The following is a 13841-nucleotide window of genomic DNA, read 5'->3' as shown; positions in this document are numbered from 1 at the left end:
GCGCGCAGGGCGGGTGGAGGCACTCGCCAACCGCCGCGGGACACGCCTCACACCGGCGGCCCCGCCCGCGGGCGCGCGCTTCTCCCCCGCCCCTCCCTCTCTGCCTGCCCCCGCCTGCGGCGCCGAGCGGCGGGGCCCGTGCGCGGCGGGGCGAGGCGAGGCGGCCGCCCCTGGGCACTGGCCTCTGACCCTGCAGCTGAGCCCCCTTCACCCGCCTCTGCGCCGCCGCTGGTGGGCTGAGGTGAGCGGCGGTGGCGGAGGGTCTCGGGCATCGGTGCCGAGTGGGTGAGGGGGCGTGTGGCGGCACCACGCGGTGCGTCCTGTGCTTTGTACGGTGTCACACACCCCTCCCCGTTTACCGCACCCGCTGAGGGACTGCTCCTGCCGCTGGGCCTTCCGCAGGGGCCGAGTTCTCCCGGTCAAACCCCGTTCCCCAGAGCCTGTCCAGCGCCGCTCCCGCTGTGCCGGGTCGGTGGCTGAGACACGAGGGGACTGGGTCCCGGTGCTCCCAGGTCCGTGTGAGGCCCGTCCCTGCCGAGCGCGGCACCGCGCTGCTGCCAGGAGCCCCATCCTGGGCCGGGAGTGGGAAGGAGGTGTGGGCTTGGCAGGACAGACCCGTAAAGGGCACATGGAATCGCGGCAGGAGCCCGGCAGCTGCGGCGGAGCCCAGTAGGGTGGACATGCTGCTGGGCCACGCAGATGACAAACAGCCAGCCCTTTTGCAAGCCTCAGCCTTGGAAAGGCAGATGGGCGTTGCAGTGAGCACCAGGCAAACCTTGATGAGAACGTGCTGACAGGAGTGAGAAGAGTATGAAAATAATAAACATTGCTGCTGTTGGAAACACTTTCGGTTTTGAGAAGAGTGTTTCCCAAAGGTGATCAAAGCCTGCATTCCCGTGTCCCCTTTTTGAGCAGCATGCTCCAGCTTGAATCCCTGCCTCAAGTGTGCAGACCTCTTTCATGCTTTTTCCTGGGCTCTGGGATCAGCACTATCTCACAGAATTAGAAATAAGATGAGAAGGCACCTTGGTATGTTTTTTGGAAAGGGTCAAGTAGGACAGGGGTGGTGGTAGGGAGGTTTTCCACAGAGCAGGAGCATCTCCTGGGGGAGAAGGACATACCCTCTCCCAGGAGCTTGCTGCCTATGGCAGACTCCGCTGAGTGCTCCACCCTGTTCCTTTCCACTACAAGGTCTCATATGAAGCCTCAGGCCCTTCTCACAGTGTCAGTTACGGTGTCCCAGCTGCACAGCCTAATTGGAAATCAAGTGTCAGCAGCTTTCCGAGTGGCTCCTGCTCGTGTCACACATACTCGCTTTACTGATCATTTGGAACAGCTCATGCAGACGTAGCCACCAGCACAGGACAGACACATATTTATGTCGGCAGAGTCATAAAAATCTGTTGGTAAAGCAGTATGTGAGAATAGCATAGGAAGAGCGAGGTGCTTGCTTCTCAGAAATCAAGAGGAAGTTATGAATGTCTTTGTGTTCTTGTTGAGTGACTGGCCAGGACCAGGTTGATACGGTACCAGAGAAAAGAGCATCAGGTTCTTCTGCAGGTGCTCTGCCTTCTGCCTTGTGCCTCCTGGTCTTGCCTGCATGCCTCTGTCTTCTTGAGGCACTTCTGGGATAGCTTCCCAGCATGTTCCTTGTCTTCCTTCTGCTCTGCAGTGATGAAGTGACTGGAGACCTTGAGAGTGTGATAAAGTGACCAGAACAGGGGGGTTATTTCTGCATCTTCAAAACTATGATCCTGTGTTTTGACTCACTGTCAGAAAGGTGCTATTTTAAGCTCCATATGAGAAAGTTGATTTTTTAAGGGTAGGGTTTTTATTAATTTACCTTTAAAATTATATCATATAAAGAACAGTTAGGCTTTCAGTGTTTTACCTTTAGGGTTTGTTTATGGATCTTCTACTACACTTCCTCATGGCCTAAGATGCATGTTGGGGTTTGTATGTTTTTCTCCGTGTAAGTTTTCTCCAGCAATTCCTCTTATCTTAGGCATTGATTTAACAGTGGGGTATTTTTTCTTTTTGATTTCTCAGCAGTTCTAGTGCCTTCCATTTACTCCAAGATCTAATAAATTTCACTCACGTTCCCATGGAATATTGCTGGAACACTTGTGGAGAGAGCTAAAATAAAGCAAAGCCAGCAGTATCTGGTAGAACAAAGCTCACCAGAATTTGCTAGCTGTGTCAGGTGAAAACGTTGCTTAATTTAAATATGAAGAAGAGTATAACCTTTCTTTTTACTTCCACAATGATGCTTTGTTGGGGTATACAGATACAGAGAAGTCAATTTTTGAAACAAGCGTTGTGAGGCTCAGGATCATAACATATTCCAATGCACAATGCTTCTTCATCTTATCTGATTTTATTTTTTACCATTATTTTCCACTTTAGGAAGCAATAGGAGGAGAGCTTGAGAGCTGTACTTGAACACAGATGGTATGATGGCACAGCATTTGCTGCAACTTGCTTCAAGTTATGTTACAGAGTTCATTTTTAACACAAGCTTTAAACCTTTATTTTGTAGAAGAGTCTCATTGAAATGGCAACCACCCAAATGTAGACTATATGTTTTCAGAGGTGCTTGAATATTTTGCGGTAGCATGATGCAAAATTAACTGATTTATAATCCTTAAAAGTGCACATGGAATCCAGGCCAGATGATACGTTAGATGAAGCGCATGTATTGCTTTTTGATATCTCCAGGAAAATATAGGGGAAGCCCTTGTGAAGTAGGCTGAAATGTTGTAGGCAGTGTTAATCGTTTCATGGAAGGGAAACATCAACCTTTCCAGTCAGTCCTTTCCATTATTTCTGGTTTTGGAGTGAATGGAATGTCGCCTGCCACAACCCTAATTGCCACTACCCATACTTTTTGTTTGCTAACAGCCCCATATGTCAATAGGCACTGCACTCCTTCCCCTTTAAGTGGGCTATTTTTGCCAAACACCATTTCCACTTCTCTGGATTTCATGAACGCTGCCATTTGAAACAGATCCGAGGAATTAGACATTACTCACCTTTGCATATGCTGTCTCTTGAACCGATATTCTCCTGCTGTCTTCTGTTCTTATATTTCCTGCACTTTTTCCCCAGTGTGGAATGTTTTATTTTGTCTTGCCTGTTGCTGTTTTGACCAGGGAACATGTTTTTATTTTAAAAGATAGACTTTAAGCAGTTTCCCTTTCCTTCAGACCCATTTTCTCTGCTGCTCTCCACACAGCTTTTTGTTCGGTGACTTGCACTTTCACTATCTCAGACTGTCAGGCGTACTTGTCAGCAGCTAGGAGCAAAAACTCATTTGTATCGTTAGACACATTTGCATATAAAGGCGCATAAATGTATGCTTATTTACAGACATTCTTACTTTACTTTCTTATCTGAGAGGAAGAAATGGAGGGAAATGGGGCAGAAAATGACCCCAGATACCTTTTATTCTCCCTCTAGCACAGCATTTAGTTCGTTCTTCTTCCCTCCCATCGTTTCTCTTGTAAGTGCTTAGCTATTCTTCCCTGTGCTTAACCGTATTTAATTAAAAGTGGATGAGTGGCAAGGCAGGGGTTATCCACACACTAGAAGAGGATGTCAGGGTTTGGGGGGGAAGTAAGTCCAGGAAGTCAATAGGAATAGCTCCTGAAAGTCAGCACATGCTGTCAGGACTGGAAGGCGCAGCGGTGGTTACTCTTGGTGCTGCTAGAAAATAGAGATGCTCTGATTGACTGGTTTGGTTTTTGTATTTTGTTTTCCTGGGAACAGGAAAATGAGGAAAGGCAGCCTAGCAAAGGGCATTTCTCTGGGGACCAGAGATGATTCTGCAAATCTATGGCCTCTGGGGAAAAAAAAGGAAGAGCTGGCAGCTCTGTTGTGTGCTCTCCTGCTGTCAGGAGCTACTTTTCCAAAAGCTGCTTGCTCAAAATCCTGACTGTTGTGACTTTGTTACATACCTTTATGTGCTGATCCTCAGGCTACACATATATATAATGTATATAGCAGCATTCTTATGCAGCCTTTGTGTGCGTTTGTAGGGCTTTGAACTTCATGCCCCCCACACACCAAAAGCAAGATCTTTGGAATATTACCACCTTTCTGGAATAAAACGTTTATTAGCATTCTTAGGAATGTGTCCTAGCTGTCTTAATTTCTTTCCTTGGCCGCAGCCTGTGGTTTTCAAGCCAAACTTCAAGCTTTGCACAAGGGAATGAGATCTCTTATTCTTCTCCTTTGTAGTCTGATTGGGCTTTTGGATCAACTGACATCCTTTGTCCCCAGGACACTCTTGCAGGTGGACCCAACTGAGAGACTTCAGTGAAGGATGGATGCATTTTAGGCCTTTATTTTCTTTTTGTTCCATTTTTTCCCCCCAGTCTAAAATGAGTCAGATTCTGACTCTCAGTCAGCTGCCAGTGATAAAACAAATTCTGGGTAAGGCTGCTATTTTCCATCACGGAGTGGAAAGTAGTTGGAGCTGCTGGACCTCACATTGCCTTTCTCTTGGTGTCATTGAAGATGTCCTGAGAACCTTCTCTAACCTAACCTCTCTGTCCATAGTTTAGTTTCATAAAAAGTGAAACATTGAACTGAAGAATCCAAGTACCAGTGAATCCCACATAAGCATTCCTGTACCTTGGATTAAAATCCTCAAATGATTTTGTATATGGACTGATTTAAGTATATATATTGGAGAGTTAATGCATGGTTGGAAGTGTCTTCAAGGATGACTTCTCAGATTCGACTGCTGGTAAAATGCAAAGTTCATTTTCACAACAATAACTCTAAAACGTTTGCCAACATCTTGTCACCCAAGTAACAAGTATGGATGAAGGATGCCCACCAAATGAATGGCATAGATGTGACAAATTGTAAGTTGTCACCTGCCCAATTCTGAAAAAAATGTAATGTAAAAAGGCAGCTTCCTTTACAGAACCTGTCACCAAACGATGAAGATAAATCAGCACTGCTCTCTACCTCCTACTGACCTTTCTGAGAAAGGAAGCTGGATGCTGTTCTTGCTTGTTTAGAAAAAGGTTCTAAAATTTATGAAAGACTAAAAGTTTGCACAGGGGTCACTAAGGGCTGAATTTAATCTAAATAACTTTAATTCCTGACATTTCGTATATGAGATGGGGGAGGACATTAGGATCTGGCTGCACTTGAAGGGCTGCAATAACTTTCAGTAACTGGTTAGCTGGAAAGAGGGTTTGGTAGGGCTGGGTGGTGAAGCTGTCATGTGCGAATAGGTCCATTAACGGATCTCATATGGGTGTTTTCACTGTAGCATTTAAGTGTTAGTGACATATTGAATGTAAAAGTGTGCAAATTCTTGAATTGCTGACAGCTGATTTTGAAAATGGGCACCTTGGCATTGCTTTGCATTTGTTTACTTTCCCAGGGAAAATTCAGTTTTCTTCTGTACCCGAGTTGATTTTACAGTCTTAGATGCAAAATCAAAAAGATTAGATGCAAATCAAAAGCTGTGCAGAAGAACAAAGTTCATCACTCTTAAATCAGGTTGATTAATCAGACTATTTTGAGATGCAGCTAAGGAGCGTTTTAGGGATGCTGCTGTAGTCATCACAACCATGAAGAAATCAAATGAAATATCCCCAACATCAGCAACAAAAAGGAGGTTTGAGTGTTTGAAAGCAGTTGGCTAGACAGAGGCCTGCAAGTGGAATCTATGGTTTATACATTACGATTTTATTATGTTCTCATTCCTAACTGATGGCCCAGTGCTGAGGTGTTTGTGTGTCTTCCAAAGATAAAATGAAAGAGCATATCACATATGTTTTCTTCTCCACTTCCTTCTACAGGAAGCAAGATGGATGATGCTGAAACCAGCGTGCTTTGCCCTGGGTGCATGAAGGCAGTTGGCTACCCAGTCTGCTGGGAACACTGGCTAAACACAGGTCCTCCCAGGCTGGAGGTATGAGTTCAAGCAAATTTAATCTGGTGTTGATGAATTCACTGTGCATTAGTCTTATCCTGATCCTCCACACAGGACTGAATTACACCCTGAATTACGGAATCTAGAGTAATTATGTTGGTTTGTAGATGAAAAGAGTTCTGTTCTTTTTGCAAATAATAATCACTGGGATTTGGGAACTTGGAACTCTTTTCAGCTTGTATTCACTTCCATGATGTGTAACTGCTCTTGAGTGAACAAGATAGATAATACTTAAGAAGTGTTACCAGAAGAGACAGAATGTCTTGAGGCAAACTTGAGACTAACGTCATTCTATTATACCTACTTTGATTTATTTTTGGACTTATTTTTTATTTATTTGAGCTTACTAGGTAATGTTATTTTAATGTTGATTGTCAGGAAAAAGGCTCCATAATGTCTTGCTTCAAATCAGTTCTGCCACTTAATTTCAGAGCTTCTTGTCTTGTATGCATTTATCCTGAGTTTGTCTCTTATTTTTTAAATGATAAATTATTTATTTGCTTTACAGTCTTTAGAAATATACCATAGCTGTTAGAGTTGAATACATCAGAAATATTGCTAAGGTGCAAATTGCCAGTCTTATAGGGAACACACTGAGGTTTTCTGGAGGACCTCAAAAACAAAGCAGTGTAGCTGTTATACATGCAAACTCTCACCTTAAACATTTGCCACTAAAAGGATCAATGGGTAATGTATTGAACCTGTATTTTTATAAAGTAATCCAAGTAATTATTAATAAAGTGAATTATGTATTAGATGTTCATTTAAAGTTAAAATGAAATGATGCTGTATGTCAAAGGTTATGTTATGAGGTGGTCTAAGAAACAATATAGAACAGAAAAATCTCATTAATCTCTTACTGCTATCTGGATGGTTCATATAGGTATGGATGAAGGTGAATTTACATATTTTATTTAGATTTTCACAAGTCCTTGGTAAAATTATTACAGCAAGCTATTAAAGATATTAAAGATGGGGTTTTACAAGGGCATCTTAGGCCCGTAAATACATATATATGTAAGTAACTTTATTTAAGTTACAGGTATTAATAGCATCTCTAATCTTGAAGGTTTGCTTGATGCAGTAGGAATTTAACATTTTCCACTGGTAAAATTGCTCAGTTCCCTTGTTTTTGCTGCCGAGCATGTGCAAAACCATCTTGACAGCTCCAGGCTGCTAAGCCCCAAAGAAATACATAAAATAAGCATTTTCTTGCAAGTTTCCTCACAACTGCCTGTCAACTTCAGTTTTGCATCCCAGCAACCAATTTCAATTCATTTTATTTTATACTGACTACATTTATCACAATTTATTTTATATTCTTGATAGGATATTTAAAGAGGCTCTCAGGGCCGCAGATTGCTACTGAAATGTTAGACAACATTTGGCATGAACAGGATCAGGAATTAAAAACTGGCATTTTTTTTAGCCCTGGTTGCCTTTGAAATGAGGTTTGTGAGATTGTGTTGTTTATCTCTCTGTACATTCAGCAATTCCCCTTAAAACTTTGGGACCCATTTTCAACCAAATTTGAAAGATGAGCTGAAATCGGAAGATAAATAAGGTCTGTGGAAAACTGCAGCTGTACAGAGGACAAAGTGGGTAATTAAATGCCTGTGCTGTGGAAAAGGCAGGTGGAAGCCAGCCTTTGTATAGCGGTTGAGAGCCACCAGCCTGCCAACGTATGCTCAAACATTTTTGATTGAGCATAGCATGTGCCCTATATGGAGAGTGGGTTTCGGGAGAGAGCCCAAGGTTGTTACAGCAGAGGAGATTTTAGGAGATAACCACAAATCCACGAAAACAGTCAGTCAAACCCCACCTTGTTTGTTTTATTTCTTGCAGAGCAACTCGAATCTCTTGCCCTGCCTCTTCCTCCTCCTTCCCACCCCAAACACCTTTTTCCTCCCAGAATCTTCAGAGTCTGTTGCTATCTTTGTATTCCCTTGCTCTTCTGGCTCAGAATCAATTCCTGTAACTTAACCGGCCTAAGAACTCTGTCTGATTTAGTAATGAGGTCTCAGATATACCCTGCTGGGAGCCAGTTCATGTCTGTTTCTTCATCCAAAAAGTTCAACCAGGCTGTTAGGATGTGCTGATGTCAGTAGCTGTAACAAAACTAATCAGCACTGACCCCTTTCCACCCTGACTGGAGAATCTCCTGCTTTGATATTTATACTCATCAGATGTTTGTGGATTCTTATTGTGCCCCCTGACAGCTACCTGACATTTTAAAGACCCAGCTGTTGTGTGGTAGGACAAATGAATCCTGTTTAAAAGAAGCTAACTAGAATCAAACAATTATTTTTGTAATCTATATGCACATTTCAAATAGTATATCCAACCCAACATTGCAGTCTTTTTAGAATATTCTGTAAGATTTTAGAATATTCTATGGAGGCTTACAACTCCATAGGATCTCCAAGGATCTGTATTAACTCTAAAAAGCAGTGTGAAAGTTGTATATTTTACAAATCAGCTTAGCTGGAGAAGCAAGAAAACATGCCTTGTCTCCTTTTTGTCTTTTGCTGTCAGGTTCTTCCTCAAGATGGATAACCTTATCTAGCATGGAAAGTTTTTGTAGTTCTTCTCTGGTCAGTTATCCAAACAGGACAAAATTGAGCTGATGTCAAAACAAAGAATACACTGGGCTGTGATAAAAGCTGCTCTTCTGCACAACTTCCTAGCTTGCAAAACCTGCCTGGTTTTGCATAATAAATAAGCCCCAGGAAGTATAAAGTTAGTGGGAGTGCTTGTAGTGTGGCCAAGTTACAGTTTTACAGTCGTTTAAAGGTCAGCAGCAAATTGACATCTACACCCAGTCCTGCAGGGTAAGGCTCTGTGGGGACAAACCTCTCAGGTGAATGTCTGCATGATTTGCCTCTGGCCATATGGAAAATGTGAGGCCAAAGAAGGGGCTGAGATCCCACCGGGTCACTTGCAAGCCAGGGCCAGAGTTACCAAATCAACCTTTCTCAGCATTTATTAGGGCAGGCTTTGAAACTTACATGCTGAGGAAAGCTTTTTGACGCAAGAACTCCAGACCCATGGCCTCACAGGGCAGGTATTCTTTTTTGTCCCTCAGCTTCTGGATTCTCTTCTTCTTATTGCTTAACTTGAAAATCCAAGTTTATGGATGTTATTGTCTCTCAAGTAGTTAATGTCTCACTTCTCAGACATTCTTTTTTCAAACCTGGCAGGCTTCTGGCCAGGCTCATTAGAAGTGTAACTAGCCTGTACCAAATTATCTCTATGTTACCGTAAGCAGCATGTGAGCTGCAGTAATAGCAGCAGACTAACTGCAGAACGCTGCAAGTTGCTCTGAGCTTCACCAACAGATTTGTTGATCAGCTCCAGATTTTACAATGTCATTATTTTCCTTCTTATTCTTTAGTGAGAAAAACTGTCACCAGAGCTGGTTACAGCTCACGCCTGCAAATGCAAAAAAGTTGTATGGAGACAACAGCGCACAGGGAGACTTGCTAGGCCATGGATTAAGATGCCAAGTTTCGGGGAAAATGGTTTGCACAAGGAAAGCTCAGAACTCAAAAGCAGAGATTGGGTGCTCTTCTAAGGACAACAGGTGGAGGGATGAGATCTGGGGAAAAAACCTAAACCCCCAAAACCTACTGTAGGAAAGGTTCCACCTCTGTGAAAAGAAGAAGGAAGGAGGGTAATAAAAGTATGAAGTGTATCTAGTTTCAGGACTTTGCTGAAGAAAAAGAAGCACTCCTAAAAATCACTACTACAGGTGAAATCATAGGGTTAGGGTTAAAGGATGGAAAGATCTGTACTGCAACCTGCAACTGTTGGAAAGCACGTGGGGTGAGAGGGTGTTAATAAGCAGATTATAAGACAAGGTGGAGATTTGGAAGTGTCCAGCTAGAGCTATGGTTGCTGTTCAGGCAGGAAGTTCTTGAAATGTCCTGAACTCCATGGAGCATGCGTAAATCCATGAGTCAGCGTGGTATGTGCTACAACTACTCAGCCCTGATCAGGAAACTCTGAACTATTTTTCTCCATCTCCTACAGACAGCTGGTGATGAGGCAAACACGGGTAGGAGTTCTCTCTGATGAAACTTTTAAGCTCTTGGTGTACAGGCACTTGGTATGCAATACCTGTCCCTCAAACAGCTGGGTGCAAATGTGGGGAAGGCTTTTCCTGCAGGTTTTCAGGTACCAAGCTCAGCTGATGTTCCTGTACTGCAGCTGTAAATGAAGCCTCTTCTGGCACTCCCAGGGAGTTTGCTGGGCATGTCCTGCCCCTGGCACCACTCCGACATTCACAGCACCGATCTCCAACATTATCACCTCTCCAAGTGCTTAAGGCATGGCAGCTCACAGGATGTTCAGAGGCCTCTTTGAGGCATTCATTTAGCTACATGTGCCACTTAAAGTTGTATGCCACCAACCAGGAATCCTCTCTCCCTGCCATGGTCTTCTCCCCATAGACAGGCCTTGCTGGTGGTTTGCTCCTCCTTTTCCCAGCGAGATCCTTGCTCTGACAGATTCTCCCTTGGAACAGTGGCTTCTGCTAGGCTCCTCTCAGGCTGTGGTCATGGCTGCCGGCGTGTGAAGTGTTCTGCCCACCTGAGTCAGGAACGCTCGGCAGCTCCGCTCACAGTGTAACAAAGAGCAAGTCACCATCAGCTGAACTGTACCAGGCATCACAGAAAGAGCCAGGTGGATATCACAATACCCCGACAAAATGCTGCAGACTCTCAAAGTGTTTTTCAGCTCCAGCAGCCTGCAAACCACCACAAATTCCTGACCCCGTCCCACGTGGAATTTGAAAGCGCGTTTTCTGCGGAGAAAAAACGAATTGCAAAAATGAAAATGTTTCTCTGCCTAAGCCCGAACCTGTTATGTCTTGGGAGTGGGAAAGAATCCCCAAACTAGCTCACAGAAGTACACAGTATATTATTTTGATTACAGCTGTTCTAACGGAATATTTTTGCAGACCTGAAAATGTTCAAAGGGATTTAAAAAGAAAGGAGGCACTTTTTTTCTTTTTTTTTTCTTTCTTTCTTTTTTTCCCCCCCCTCCTAGGGCTGAAAATGTAAATTCTAGCTCCATGTTTGATGGAGAGCCTTTTTCCTGCCGCTTCTAGACCAAGTTTCCCAAGTAAGATACTGTTTTCTTTGGGGTTTTTTTTGGAGGGAGGGTCTCAATCTGACCAAAACACTTTCAGAGAAGGCTGGATGTGAGCCCACAGAACCCCTGGCACTGCAAACCCTCACTGCAAACCCCCCACTGCAAACCAGTGGGGGCTTGTTCTGTAACCTCATGGGGGGCATCTTTGCTGGGCCAAGTGCATGTAGTCCTTTTATGTCACTCCTGTGGTGTCCTCTTGGGAACATATGTCCGTTACTGTCACATTAGTGACCCCGCGCAGTTGGTGGCCTGCAGTGCCGAAGGGAATGTCTTTTATCAGGTTGGGGGGCATTAACATGTGGTTTTCTCAAGGAGATGAAAAAGGCAGGTTGTGCACGTTTGTTTCTTCCCTACTTATTTTCATGGTGAAGAAAGGCGAGGTCTGATTGTTATCAGTGGTGGTTTTGGTCTTTCACCATACTGCTGCAAGGAAGGTGCTAGGGAACCCTGATACTCCTTGGAAAGGTAGTCTGAGTTTATTTATTTTACACAGTAATAATCACCAGATAAGACACAGAAGTAGTCCTTAGGGCATGGGGCAGAATCAAATCTCCTTGCCCTTGGGTGCTTGCTCTGGCCAGCAGGCCAGCAGGCTGTGATTGCTCTCAGGATCAATGTTATGTCATTAATTTTTGGGGCAAATGTGACAATTTTTTATCAGGAGCTAAAGGTCCCTTTGTGGAGCCTGATAGCAAGTGTGTGCCCTGAAGAAGTGGGTTTCTTCTCTTAGATGGAAAAGTGAATTGAATCTGGGGCCCTTGTGCTCTAGGTGAGTGCTCTTCCTACTGAAGTGCTGGGTTAAGGTAATGGGGAAGTGAAGGTAGGCAACTTTGTTCACTGTTTGAAAGGAACACAGTATACCTGCTTGCTCCATCTTCAGAAGAAGCAACTGTCTCGTAACTCCTGGCAAATAGAGATCCTTCCTTCCCTGCAACCTGGATGCAGGCAGAATAAAGATGTACTGTTGGAGGGGATCTGAAAGCCAGGCCTGTGCATGCTGCAGCCGCAGAGTTCTCAGGTGATGACTCTCATGAATTGCAGAGCAAGTAAAAGGTATCCCTCTATGTAGGCAGAGCCTGTCCCCTGGGAAGCCCCAGAATCTCGCTAGAACTCGGTATGAGGTGGGTGGGAAGGGAAGGGAGGTTTCCATGTTTTATGCTGAGATGCGTATTTACAAGCCTCCGTGTTTGCAGTCTTTCTTCAGGTGCTCCTCACAAGCAGGAGTCAATCCCAGTCAGGAGGCAGCTGTGCATGGAATGGGGCTTTGGGTTGTTTTCGTTATTTCCATAATGCTTGCAAAGATGTCAACCTGTGCTGGGACCCAGTTAGGCTATAAACACTGCAACCCCTTGGAGGAACAGAAAGATAGATGACTTGCCTGCAGTCAAACATGACACAGTGGCAAAAATAGTACCTGGTCCCTGGGCTGAAAAACCAGTGTGGAATTAGCCCAGTTTGTCTTGTTCTTCCTGCAGCTCACAGACAGATGTGAATACATTGGGCTGAATTGGAATCTGTTAGATCTAATTGGGCCTTAATTATAATGAATTAAACAATTAAAATAATGAAGATTGGGCACAATCAAATTTCAAAGCAAAGAGATTTATCGAGATTAGACTGTTAAAACTGCACAGATGATGCCATTAATCTTGGAGGAGGTCCAACGTAAACGATACAATATCTAGCCAGCTGGGAAGATGGCAAACTGGAGGTAATACCAGGTTCTCAGCATAAAGTGTAAAGCAGCTAAAGGATTTCCCCCCTTCCATTTTACAGCTTTGTGTTTAGATAAGAGCAAAATACTGAGCATATAAAACATGCATGCACACGTAACATAGGTGCGTTGTCTGTGAGTCATCTGAATTTGTGGACTCCAAGGAGGCAGGATGTTCACAGCTTGCAACACCTGATAAACTAGAGATGTCACTGTACGCCCCATTTGTGTTTGTAAGAGTTACTCTGATATTTATAGTAACTTTAGCACTGAGGAAGCTGGCTTTGACTGACAGCTCCGGGAGAGGAAGTTGTTCTTTGCCCTTAGAACAGGTACAGCACTTCAGTAGATGAGAGAGGGCTTTGGGCCCCACGCTCATTCCTTCCCTGGCCTCTTCAGGATCTCATCATCAGTGTTGTCAGCAGTAATGCATTTATGGCACTTTGTCATTTGGTGTCCGCATGAAGCCAGGCTGCCCTGGGAAACCCAGAGCTGGAGCCTGGGCACAGAGCCGTGGGCAGGGAGTGCTGTACAACACCCCAAAACTGTTGGAGGCAGAGCATGAGGAAGAACAGTATGTGACAGCCACTAATGGAAAAGCAGGTAAATGTGACCAGAAACCTGCCCTGCACTTCAGAGGTAACATGATTTTACCAGAAAAGGAAAATCTGTCTAAAAAGCCAAAGAACAAAGACATTTGAGGCCTCCTCTGGGAAATAAGGATGAGCAATCTAAACTGCTGGTTTTCTTTGTATAATGAACACTGTAGTCCTGGAGGGATCATTTTATTTGGTTCTTTGCTCTCTCTGATTCCTCTCAACAATGTACCCAAGCTGCAGTACAGAAAATAGAGGTAGACAGAGAAAGATAATACTGTACTGAGAGATTTTAATTAATAAGTCCTTGTGAGACTGGGTAACTATGGAAAGAATGGAGGAAGTTGAGCAAAAAGAAGTCCTCCTAATGTCTGAGTATATTAAATATTTCATTGAAAGAAAGCGGAAGAGGCACCAAAAG

At 44.1% G+C, this 13841-nt stretch overlaps 1 long non-coding RNA gene across 4 annotated transcripts; it reads left to right on the top strand.

Moving 5' to 3' along the window:
- The first annotated feature begins 1576 nt into the window (after positions 1 to 1576).
- Positions 1577 to 10436, top strand: LOC134167991 (uncharacterized). Of its 4 annotated transcripts, none has more exons than XR_009966356.1 (5): positions 1577 to 1822; positions 2050 to 2203; positions 5823 to 5918; positions 8492 to 9020; positions 9355 to 10436. It is a non-coding gene; the product is annotated as an uncharacterized LOC134167991 (long non-coding RNA). The 4 variants fall into 4 exon arrangements; XR_009966354.1 differs by having other exon boundaries at positions 1595 to 1822; positions 5823 to 5935; XR_009966355.1 differs by having other exon boundaries at positions 1607 to 1822; positions 5823 to 5935; positions 8492 to 8816.
- Positions 10437 to 13841: the final 3405 nt, after the last annotated feature.

The sequence above is a fragment of the Pezoporus occidentalis genome, unplaced genomic scaffold (genome assembly GCF_034315485.1).
Source record: "Pezoporus occidentalis ecotype Australia unplaced genomic scaffold, CSIRO_AGI_Poc_V1 ctg3, whole genome shotgun sequence".
Lineage (NCBI taxonomy): Eukaryota > Metazoa > Chordata > Aves > Psittaciformes > Psittacidae > Pezoporus > Pezoporus occidentalis.
Note: the sequence above shows the minus strand (reverse complement) of the source record. Positions and strands in the feature narration are given on the sequence as shown.